Below are 12,554 nucleotides of genomic sequence, written 5' to 3'. Positions count from 1 at the left end.
CCTCCCCCTCCCCCAGCTGGCCACTCTGGTTTGTGCCTCACTGTCCAGCAGCCTTACAGTGAAGGGATCCTCCCCTCCGGCCGTGCTGGGCTCTCAGCAGTTGAATTGGAAGCAGCCAGCCAAAGACAGGGCGTGGGAAGAGCTAGATGCCTACAAAACCCACTCACCCCATTCCCTACACACAGCAGACTTTACGCTGAGCACAGGCGGCAGGATATTGTTCAGGGAACACACTTTGGAAGAGGAGGGGAATTCTCACGCCTAGGTGGTTGCCACATGGACGATGGGCCACTTTCCTGTGCTCAAACCCAGATGTTAGAGAAGCCGGGATATGGCTTTAACAATGCACCAAAGACCGAGGAGCAGAACGCAGAGAGAACCAGCGTTCTGGGGTGAGCACATGGAGGACCCAAACTGTCTTCTCACCCCAACACTGCTACAGGCGAGGGAATACAGGTTTGGTGGCAGTTTCTTGGAGCCCTTCTATTACAGCAGCATAATCACTCCTCCATCTAGCACAAAAGCTGACTCCAAGACACCCCTGCCCCAAATCAGCAAGCAGAGAGGACATCTTTCAACCGAGGAGGCCGAAGGACCAGAGCCTTTCGGCGATGCCCAGGGCAGGGGGCCACCCAGGAGATGCAAGCACCCACAGACCCTGGCGGTGACGTTAGGGGACCCTCGGGCACAGATATAGGTTGAGAGCTGCGAGTAGCCCATGTGAGGGGACTGTGAGGAAAGAACACCACACACAAAGGGAAGGCGCTTCCCAGCGTGGGCTCGAGGTCTGCTGCAAGTGGGTGAGGAGCGAGCGGGTGAGCATCGGCAGAGGAACCTGTTCCAGCCGAACAAGAGAAAGCATGAGGACCATGCTGGAGGGGGCGCTCCCGCTGCGCCTGCTGAGGTGCGGGAGTGACCCGTGGGATGTTCTCTTGGTTATGCAAAGAAGCGGGCAGAAGTCACACAGTGGCTGTGCCGGGTAAAGCTAATGGGAATCCCCTTTCGAGTCTCCGGGCAGAATACGGCATGATGAATTTGTGCGATTATTTCATGATGCTCCCAAGTGATAAATAAGGCTCCCAAGGGACTTGCTTATTGGAGAGCAATTTATGTTGGCGTATGTACCACAGGCTGGAAGGTAATTGCTGAGGATGAGGCGGGAAGTGACAATCAGGTGTGACTTCAGCCAGCTCTGCACCCGTGGGGATGGAGTAAATAGCGGGCGAATCACAATGAACATAAATTGTGTGCAGGGCAGACTCTGCCGAGCGCCACCTGGGCCTCCTTAGTCTCTGCGGAGCCAGCACTGCCTGCCACTGGGGGGAGGCAGCATGACTTCCTTGAAGAAAGGAGGAAAAGGCCTGGGGAGATGGCTCAGTAGAGTAAATGCTTGCCAGGCAAGCACAAGGTCCTGAGTTCAATCCCGGTATAAAAAAAAAAGAAAGAAAGAAAGAAAAAGAAAAAAAGAAAGAAAGAAAGAAAGAAAGAAAGAAAGAAAGAAAGAAAGAAAGAAGGAAAGGAGCCCTGTCCCCGTGCCAGGGTCCTGAGGAGCACCAGTGAGCCCGAGGTGCAGTGGAGACGGAGTCCGTCTATTCCGTGGCCCAGGCAAGGCTGCCGTTTGCATGGTGCTGCCTGCCTCCTCCTTGCATCTCCAGGCGCTGCCACCGTTGTAGTCAGGGTTAGCGAGGCAACAGATTTAGTACAGGACACATAATTTATAGGACTACTTTGTAATAGAATCCTAAAATCAAGCGTTAAGAGTACATGAGGACTGTCCACACACTAGGGACCCAAAGAATCCATCCAGCTGGCGTCCACAACAATGCCTCACACAAGTCTGTGTCAAGGATCTGCACTGGGAAGGCCCAAAGGCCGGTGGTGGAAGCTGGAAAGTCTGTGCCAGTGGGATGGAGGGTCTGTGCCGGTGACCGAGGGATCTGCACCGGAGCCAGGAAGTGATGCTCAAGGTCAGGACCGAGCTCCCTGAAGAGAACCGCAGCCATCCTCAGTGACAGCAAGGACCCGAGCTCCTCTGATGATGAGAATGGCTCAGTTCATATCAGGAAAGCCAGCACAAAACACTCCCCCAGGAGGATCAGCAGCGCACCGTCTTCCCTCCAGTTCTGCTTCTGAGTTGCTGGCAGCGATCCTCAGGCGGGCCCTCCACAGCCAGCACCGCCTGACTCGGTTCAGCTGGGTGTTCTAAGCTGATGGCTAGTTAATCCACCACCTGACCTCATAGGCCCTCCCAGATCCCTGGGCTTGGGTCAGCTGTCACTGCTCACTCTGCCAAGCCTGGGCCACCCTGCCTCCGAGGCGCAGGTCCTGGACGTGCCGCACGGGGTGGACCTGTGCTCTTGTGTGTAGGATGAAGATGAGTCTAAGAGAGGAGGCTGGCAGCATGTGCTCCAGAGCCAGGCTCTCCAGCTGGACCGTCTGGGTAGGCATCCCATCCCCACCGCCCGCCAGCTGGGTGACCTTGGGTGAGCTGCTTAACCCTACTTAAGAATGGTGACAGTAGAACTCCCTCATGTGGTTGTCACAGGGCTTGGGTTAGCTGCCCATGACAGCTAAGTCTTAGCTAACACTGACTGAGGGGCGTTGGAAACACTACCTGAGAAACCCAAGCAAAAGGCTTCGCATGGAGTCGGAAATGGAAGCACTAGCCAGCTGCTCCCTGCCCCTCCCTGGCTCTGCTGCTCACCTCCCGAATGCGCAAATCACGGGCGGCTTCCAAGCCTCACTGAGCTGCGCTGGTCACAGGTGCTGGACCTCGAGTGGCCAGCCCCCTCAGTATCCACTGCCGAGGGCATCCTGGCTCTCCCACGGTCCCTGTGGTTGTTGCTGTTCTCTTTCCCTAAGGAGCAGTTCCTTCCATTACCCCCTTGCCCAGAACGGTCTGAGATTGCAGCTCCTGAGGTCCATCTGGGGCACTCTTCTCCGCTCCCCGCTGCATGCTCTCCAGCATTCAATTTACTTTCTGGAGTTTAACTCTCGCTCCACTCCCTGGCTGGGCACCTCAGAGCCTCCTGCCAGGCCACAGCGTGTCATCTCCTGCTGTCCACCCTGTGTGTCTCCTGCAGTCTTCAGAGCTGAGAACTCGGCAGGCCTCGCAGGCCCTGGCCGGACATCACCCTCGCTCTGTGCTTGCTCCACACTGCCCGCCCCGGCTGAGGAGTCCCCCACCTCATAGGAGTCACAGCAGCTGTGCCTCCCATCGATCCCCACAGTTGCCACCCTCCTCCCTCAGCACAGCCCTGCGCCCTCTGGGCTGCCTCCTGTGCCCACTTCTATGCCAACAGAGAAACAGTTTCCAACTGTGTTGATCTGTAGACTGATTTCTGATTGTAGACTGAACTGTGCAGGCTGGCAACGGGAGTGGTACACAGTGTTCCTGAATGCAACAGTGGCAGGCAGTGCCCAGAAATGATTTTCTAAATTAATGAATGTAACGCTGCGCATGGTGGAGCACACTGTAATCCCAGCCCCTGGGGATGGGGCTGGGGGAGGCAAGAAGATCGCCATGAGTTCCAGTTCACATTTAAACCATCCTGGCCTGCGTAGTAAGTTCAAGGCCAGCCCGAAACAGAGATCCTATCTCAAAAAAACAAAGACGCTTGGGTGTGGGGGTGGCCCATGCCTGCAATCCCAGCATCTGGGAGGCTGAGACAGGAGGACTGCTGTCAGTTCAACGCCAGCCTGTGCTACAAGTGAGTCTAAGACCAGACTGAGCTACATAGCAAGACCCTCTACCAAAAAATAAACAATCCCCCTCAAACAAAACAAAGAACCAAATAAATGGAAACAAATTAATGAGTGTGTAGAGTCCAACTGGAGCCAAGGATCTAAAGGACAGAGCAGGCTGTCCCGCCCTGCTCAGGTGGGTGTGTTGGGAGTTTCTGACCCAGGCAAACCTTTCCAGAATTGGTGAATCCTGCAAGGCCCAAGGAGATGGGGTGGAGATTGGGTGAGGATGGATCAGGACTCTGCAGGACAGTCTGCATTGAATGAGGAGGCCACAGGGGGCCTGGGGGAAGGCGGGGGAGGAGTCAGGGAGTGGATTTCACCAATCGCCCCCCTCCCTCCAGCTGGGCTCTCTGCTTCCAGGCTGTCTCCCCACATGAGCGCCACTTTCCTGCCATCGGATCCACAGGCTTCCTGACTTGCTGTAGCTCATGTCACACGGCAGAAGTCAGTGTGGAGGCCCCCAAGAGGCCTGCCAACCCACACCCAGCCACAGGAGCCACAGGGTGAGCTGCAGGCAGCTGTGTGTCCTCAGCTAAGTAGGGCTGGAGGGCAGGCTGCTGGCCCTGGAGCTGGCTTGTCATTGGACATCAGACAATGGCTGGCTTGGGGGCCCATCCGGGAGTAGGGTCTGAGCACCAGAAAGGAAGTGCACCCCTCCCTGGGCCAGCTTCCGGCACTCAGATGCCCTGTGGCTCAAGCCTCGCTGTGCAGGGACACATTTCAAACTGCACAGCAGTGCACACCCTGCCCAGGCCTGCCCCAGAGTCCCAGGCCTATGGATATCACCCTGCCACGCCTGGGGGGCCTCAGTGCTGGCCCAGGATCCTTGGTCACAGGGAGAAGGTGACCCCAGAGGCTGGCTGGGTCTGACCTGAAAGACTGAACTGGGACCAAGAGCTCCAGCTGGCCGCCTCGCGCAAGCCTCCTCTACCCTTCGTGTGACAGCGCAGTGTTTAGGGGCTTGCTTCCTGTTTTGGAGCCCAGGACCATTGTCCTGCTGGCCGGGTGCATGCTTTCCTCTCCGGGTGGAGCCTGGCTTCCTCGGGCCACATCCCGTGCTCCCACCCCAGCCTGGCGCAGCTCCTGGGCCCAGCGCCCACCCCAGGGTGCGGGTCTACCCATCGGCGGTCAGGTGAAAGTGAGGGACGCCTGCCAGCACACACTGGGAGCGGCTGTGCCCTCCCGTAGACTGTGCCCGGCCTCTGCCTGGAGCTGCCTTTATCTGCAAGGAACTTTATTTCCTCTTGGCTCTGGGAAGGTTTATGGGGGAAAGCATAAGCTTTGGGGCTCCTTTTTTGTCATTCCAAATTTTGTTCTATATTCTTTCAGAATTTCTATATACGCCTACCCCCACCCCCCAAATACAAAGAATGCACACAGGGACTGTGTCTTCAAAGAGCATACCCATGTATAAAATGGGCCCACACTGACCACTACCTCCTCGGTATCTTTTGGGACTTGTCCACTCTATTAGAAGACAACTCCTGGGAGGTCAAAAGCCCAATCTGGTGCCCCGGGGATACGTGGGTAGTGTCCCAACGATCTGGAGCTGGATTCTTGCCCTGATCTCAGCAGGTACGGCCCTCAGCCCTGCAGGCAGACCCGCTTCACTTTGGTCTGCACTGGTTTCCTGTCCGTCTTCTGCAGTACCTGGACACCGCTGTCCCAGAAGCAGCCATGGAAGCGAGACACAAAGTGGCTTGGAACACCGTCTCTCAACTGGGTCCCCTGTGACGAGGACGCATGGCCTACTTTATGTGAGCAAGTTCGGCGAGCACCACTGTGGATCCACTTCAGGCATGGAGGCCACCATGTTTGAGCTTGGGCGTCCTCTACCACGTGACCTGGAGCAGGCCCTACCCAGGAACGCCTGCTTTCACAGCCCAGGTTTGGGCTGTTGGTTGCTGTCTTTTCTGGCCTTAGAGATGTCCCAATTTTTAAAATCCAGGAGCACAGGCCCAAAGGTGAGCTCCGATGGGCAGGTCAGCAATGGCATTTGAGAGACTCAGCAGCTCCCTGGTCCTCCTAGTACCGGAGGTTGAACTCAGGGCTTGCATGCTGAGCTGCATGCCCAGACTTATATTTTTATTTTTTAATTTTGAGCTAGAATCTCACTACATTGCTAAACTGCCTATGTTGGGCTGAAACTCCTGATCCTCCTGCCTCAGCCTCCCAGAGTAGAGTCTGGTTTTAACTTTAGCATCAACACCTGCTCAGAGGCTGGATGGACATGCAGGGAGGGCCCCAAGTCAGATCCGAAGTAGAGCGCTTACAGCTTCCCTGCCTGCATGAAGTTCACTGTGAAGGTTTGGGCGCCGCGACATCTGTGCCTGTGGCCTCCTCAGGTTCTGATGGCTGTTGAAAAGACAGGCATTGTGCACGTGTGCATACGTGTTTCTGCTCGAACACAGTCCACACACTGCACACACCCAGCGAGCAGCAGCTCGTAGCAGGTAGCTCAGAGTTCCGCAAGCCACTCTTAGGCCTCGGGTTTCTGAACCAGAGGGGCGCATGCGGCCGCCGCCACCACCACGGGAAAACCATGTTGGAAAGTTATTTCCTTGTATTTTTCACAGCACTAGCAGAATGACTTTCACAGTTTGGGACCAAGTACTCAAGGGACCATTGGATAAATGGGATATTGGAAAACTTGGGTCACTCGGTGGTACCCCTAGTCTAGGCTGGCACTGGGTAGTCATGGCGTGGGGCTGGGGGCAGGAAGGGAAGACTTCAGCAGTGGAAGGAGCCTGAGTCAGGGAGGGTGGGAGAGGCGGTCCAGAAGTGCCCCTTTTCTCGTCTCCATTTTCCTGTGTGTAATCCACAGCGTGCCAGGGCTTCCTTCCTGAGGTCCTGGTGGTATTCTGGGAAGCTGGCCTGCACATCCAGGCTTGCTATTCAGGGAGACCACACCAAGTGTGCCATCTTGGCAGAAAAGCCTAGCTGAAGCTGCAGCCGCAGGGTGGCAAGCCCGACAGTCTTCGTGAGGTAGCACTGCACCCAGACCCCCCACGTCTGCAGGGGGTATCTGCCCATTCTTTCCTGCGTGGCCTCTCGACCCGCACTTATCCTCCCTGTTCTTCCTGCAAACACCTGGTCCCAAGCCAGGCGAGATGAGACGGTGGCCCATGAAGAGTGGAGTCTGCAGCTGAGAAAACAACCCACAGCATATGTCCGGAGCCCAGAAGGGGCTGGGCCACTGGTCACCTGTCTTAGGGAGGAGAGCATGTCATTATGGTAATTACCATGTCCTGGGCTTCACTGGGAACTAAAAATAGGTGTATGTGGCTTCTAGGGACAGGCGCGGACATTCCTTTGGCTGCCTTTGCTATGTGATTTTTTTTTTTTTTTTTGAGAAATTGCTTTGATTTAAAAAAATTTAAGTTTGCCAAAAGCTGTGCTGTCGTAGGCGTTTTGGGGAAGGCATTTTGCATGTGATTGTCACCTTTGTCCCTGTACCAGTCATGGGTTGCTGTCCACCACCATGCGCGGCTGTAACTGGAACCAGATGGCCACCCCAGCCGGTGTGTGTTCTGCTACCCTTGGCTCTGCCCCTCAGACAATGAGGTGCACACAGAGGCCCAGTGTGGGGCCTCATCCCTGGAGGCACGTCACAGGGAGGCTCCGGCTGACTCGAGCGATGGGAGGAAGATTAGCATTTATCCAGGGGCTGCCCCGAGCTCCCAGGGCCTGGTGCCTTTGCTGAAAACCCCGAAGGAGGTGTGTTAGTACATGCGTCTCTGTGCCCATGTGCACGGTGCTTCCTGGGAGACAGTGGTGCTGAGATGGGACAGGGTGGGCAGAGAAACTCCGTTCCTTCACTTGGGTACCTTCAGTGCTGGGGCTGTGCCCATGGAATGAAATGTGTGAGTGGCCAGCTGGGGAGAGGATGCCAGTCTGGACTCAGGCCTGCTCGAAAGGCAGCGTTCATACACTCAGAGCCGTGGTTGGCCCGAGCACGTGTGCCCAAGCACCCTCAGGAGCAAGGACTGTCACTGGGACTGCAGACCCAGCTGGCCTTTGCAGTGCCTGTGCCGCCCGATATGCCCCATGAGCATCCATGTTTGGACTCTTCTTTAGCAAGAAAGGATAAATATATTACCTACTGTACTGGTTGATACATTGCATTTAGAAGTTTAATTAAGTGACTCACAGAGAGCCAGGATTCTTAGTTTGTAAACATCCTCATCCTGTGCACGGACATTGTGTGACTTCTACACCACCAGCCCCAGGGGAGCTTGTTTACAAGGAGGAGAGAGAATCTTTCTAGAAGAGGCAGCTGCTGCCTTTTCCTTTGCTCTTCGCTGTTTTCTGCCGCCATGAACTGCTGCTCTCTGCCGTGTGCCACTCTGTCTGGGAGCCAGCCGAGTACAGACTGAAACCTCCACAAACTGTGAGCTAAATAAACCTTTCTTTCTTAATTTTGAGTGTTGGGTATTTTATCCCCGCAATGAGTTAAATGTAACTGAGACACCTACGCAAAATGAAAACCACACTCCCAATCGTGGGAATATAGTATTGTAGCGTTATGTGTTCCTTCTGTTTTACACATTAAAATATACCATGTAAGGGCTGAGAGCATCCCACTGTCTTATTCCAACCAGCTCACCCATTTCATAGATGTAGAAGCTGCAGTACAGAGAAAAAAGGAGTCTTCTCAGTGTCTCAGAAAGGGGCTTGGACTTGGGGGACTTGCGTGCAGGCTGGCCGATGTGCCCACGCCCTGTCTCTTCCACCAGTGGGGGGTACTTGCCATGGTGTCAGTCTGGAGGCCAAGTGCAGGACCACGACTTTGCTCAGCCATCAACGAGGACAGGACAGAGTTTGCTGCGAGGCCTTCCCAGAGTGTCCCAGTGCGGCAGGCAGCAGTGTTAGATAGAAATATTACAGGCAGGCAGACAGGGCCAGGCCCTCAAGGAGACAAGATGGAAGACAAGGTGACTTTGCAACTTGGAGGAGACAGACACTCCCACATGGGCCACACCTCAAGACCAAGACAAAAGAGGAAGCACAGTCACATACTTCCCTAGGGATGGGCACTAGGGATTGATGTTCTACATAGGTATCGATCACCTTGAAAGAGGCCAAATGAGTCACTAGCCCAGCCCCCAACAGGAAGAGACCCTGTCCCGTATTCATGCCCCCTTGCTACGTGACTCACTTCCCCATTTGGTCCTGGACTTAATCAATTTTACCTGAGGAATAGAGCTTGTAATCTCATTGGTTGACCATAGTTTTGTCCCACCTCATGCCCACCTAGGCGAGTTCCCATGTCTTCTCCACCACCTTAGACCCGCCTCACCACGTGGTTTTCCTCTATAAAAGTCCCTGGAAGAGACAGCTTCCTGGAGGAACTACCCACTCTGGCCCCCCTCCAGTCCCTCTCTTGGACAGCTTTTCTTCCCTCAATAAATATATTCTGCTCATAACCTGCATTCCTAAAATTCATTCTTCAGTTTTAGAGAACATGAACTCGTGCAGGTCAGGTGGGGAGATCATTTTTCCCTATGTCATTTGGAGGTTCCCAGTATCATTTGGAGGTCACCCACCCGAGATCAGTTTTTCTCCCTGTATCACTGGGAGGCGGAGGTGAGGACAGAGCCTCGGCCTGACTCTGCCAGTATGGGTCTTGGCTGCTGTCTCCAGGCAGGGCCTGGGTCTGAGCACGGCACAGGGAGGTCCTCACTGTAGGAAGCACAAAGCAGGCAAATGAGAGACATCTGCTACACCACATTAAAACCCCACATCCTTTGAGATGAAATTTGAACAAGGGGTGCTTTGAAGTCCTTGTGGAAAGAACCCAAGTGGCAGAGGCAGAGGAGCTCTGGGAAGGGTGCCCAGGCAATGGGTACAGGATGGGATCTTGTGTGAGACGGAGCCTGGGGTGTGTGAGCTGGTGATGGTTCCTGAGGGCCCCTTCTCCAGAGATTGTAGTTAACAAGCATGTAAGAGAGTCCTCGGCTCCTTGGGCAATGGTTCATCCCTAAGGATTCAGGATGCATGGAGAAGGGGGCATGGAAGCATTTATCATCCAGCGAGAGGATACAGTTTCGTCACTGTGTCAGGAGCCGCGGGGCTGGAGAGCCACCTCTCTTCCACGTCAAATGCATGTTCCTGAGTGATTTCATGTCTCCCTATATGGGAAAAAGGCAGCAGTGACGCATGAGACCGCAGCTCTCTGGAACCTCTGCGTTGAAGCAAGATAGGTTTTCTTGTCCCTGTACCCCACGCCCAGCGCTGGCTTCCGTTCGCTCCGGACGCTGTGGTCCAGTTAGGCTGCTAGGGAGACAGAACCAGGCGGGCCTGCCACTGAGCTTACCATGCGGAGCTGCACACCCACAGGCAGTGCAGACGGCAGCTCAGGCCGGCCCAGCCCAGGGCCCATGGCTGCAGCGTGCAGGCTGTGTCTCTTCTGCAAGGCCTCAGCTGCCCAGATGTGCACTGCAAAGGACGCCTCCTTTAGAGCACTGCGCACTCTCCTTGCTGCAGAGACGGCTTGTTCTCCTCACTAACCAGCCGTGGCTCCAGGTCCCAGGCTGGGGCTGGGTGCAGAACCATCACAGCCACAGGTGCGAGTCTCCCTAGCAGCCTCATGAGACAGAAGTGGGGCTGCACTTTCTGGCCTTGGTAAATGTGCGGGTTGGACTGTCACAGTGCAGTGGTCCCTTACCGTCTGCCCTCCACCTTTGCAGGCCACGGCGGTGCCCCGAGCTGGGACGGCTTCGGTGTGCGGTGCGCCCTCAGCTTCCACACAGCGCCAGCTGCAGCTGCTCACGTCCCTCGCCCTGCACGGCAGAAGGCGGACCTGAAAGAAGGTGGCACCACTCAATGGCAGGAAGGAAGGACACGGACCCCGTGGACCCACTGGCTCTGTGCAGAGTCCTGGCCGCCTTGGAGGAAGCAGGTACAGTCCCCCTAAGACCGCAGGGGGCCTGGGGACACACTGAACGCTCAGCTAATGCTCCTGCTTTTCCCAGGGGAGGCAGCACCTTGGCTAGAACACAGCCCTGCTGACCTGCACAGGGCTCGAGGCCAGCACGGCTGGTGCTGCTGGCCATCCCGACCTCTTCCTGGGCAGATGTCACGATCGTGACCCCACGTCAGCGGAGCAAGCACCACCCGGTGACCTGATCTTGTGTGATCCCTACGAGAAATACCACTCTAGGGACCGGGGGGGATGGCGCAGTGGAATAAGCGCTTCCCTGGCAAGCGCAAGGGTCTGAGTTCAATTCCTGGTTCTGCCAAAAAAAAAAAAAAAAAAAGAAAGAAAGAAAAGAAAAGAAATACCACTTCAGCCAGTGGAAGGGGCCTGCTCCTCAGGTGGGCCGGGGTGCACCTCTGCCACGAGTGCCCCGGGGGCATCCCGTCAGCATAGCCACAGGGTGAGAGGCAATTCCAGGAGAGGGACTGTGGATCGGGGCCCGCATGGGTCCTGGTCAGTACCAGTCCATCCCATCCAAACAGTACTGCAGCCTGTCTGGTTCCAGACACCAGCATATTGCAGAGGGGGTTGCTGGGGTGGGAAGGCTTGAGGTGGGTGTACTAGGCATGGGGTTGGAGCAGGGGCTCCTCTTCCTCACCCACATCTGAGCATGGTGCTCGGGTCACAGGGCTGGATGCGGCCAGCCTGTGGAGTCAGTGAGCTGTGCCCAAAGGTTGATTCCTGCCTGTCATTAAGGAATTGCAGCTCGCAAATGCTATGCTGCAAAACGCAGGGCAGGTTGATAGTGAGTCCCAGGACAGCCCCTCCTACGCCCTTGCATGAAGCTCTTTCTTGAGGGGCAAAGAGGAACAGGGAGCTTCGGGGTGATGATAACCTGGCTGCGTCTGTGAGCTTGTTTCCCAGAGCCAGGGAAGGAATGGCCCTGGGGCACACTGGGTGAAACATCAGGTTCCCCAGCACTGAGTCCTAAGGTGCCACTAATTTGTAAGCCAGCGGGGAAGAGTGCGGCTCCCAGAGCTCCCTACGGCGGGGCAAAGAGCACGAAGCGCTCAGGGAGGGGAGCGCGGAAGCAAGCTGCCCAGGAGCCGCATACAGCAGGAGAACCCCAGGACCCGCTGTGTGGGGAGGAGGCAGAGTGACCAGCACCCTCAGATGCCACCCAGGTCTGTGTCTACGCTTCTCTCCCGCAGAAAAATCTACACATGCTCACCAAAGACATCTCTGAGCTTTTCATAGCACACAGTAGCAAGAACTGGAAACTCCAAGCTGCCATCCTGGGAGGACTGATGAAGGGAACGTGTGTATTTACACCATAGAGGGCAATTAGCAGAGACTGAAAAAACGTGGACAAATCTCACCTGACCTTCAGCAAGAGACGCCAGACAGTGCTCACTACACGGCACACCTAGCTTTGCGTCAGCAGCTGACTCTGTCTTCATTTTGCTTTTCACTTTGAAGTCCTAGATGGAGAGAGGAGCGAGGAGACACGGGTTCCCCAGGCAGCCAGTCTAGCGTCGAGGGAAGCGTGTTCCAACCTGATTCACGGTTCTGGGTCTCGCCTAAGTGTGGACGGAGCCCGCCCGCCTCTGGCCCTGGGCTGCCAGCAGGCGCAGACTCCGCTCTTCTTGGTTACTGAAGGTTGCACCCTTAGTTCCCACGTCCCTGTCTACAGCCTTAAGCCTGACCCAGTGCTATCGTGCTTCGGGAGTGGAGGAGGTGGAAGAGTGAGACCTAGAGTTTACACTGCACACTGACATGGAGCAGAGATGCCCACGGAGACGAGACCGTCGCGTGGTGTGCGGGACGGGTACGACCACGGAGACGGAGGCAGCCGGACGGAGGTGGGCAGGTGAGCGGGCCGGGCAGG

Source organism: Octodon degus, unplaced genomic scaffold (genome assembly GCF_000260255.1).
Source record: "Octodon degus isolate 3935 unplaced genomic scaffold, OctDeg1.0 scaffold00126, whole genome shotgun sequence".
NCBI lineage: Eukaryota > Metazoa > Chordata > Mammalia > Rodentia > Octodontidae > Octodon > Octodon degus.
Note: the sequence above shows the minus strand (reverse complement) of the source record.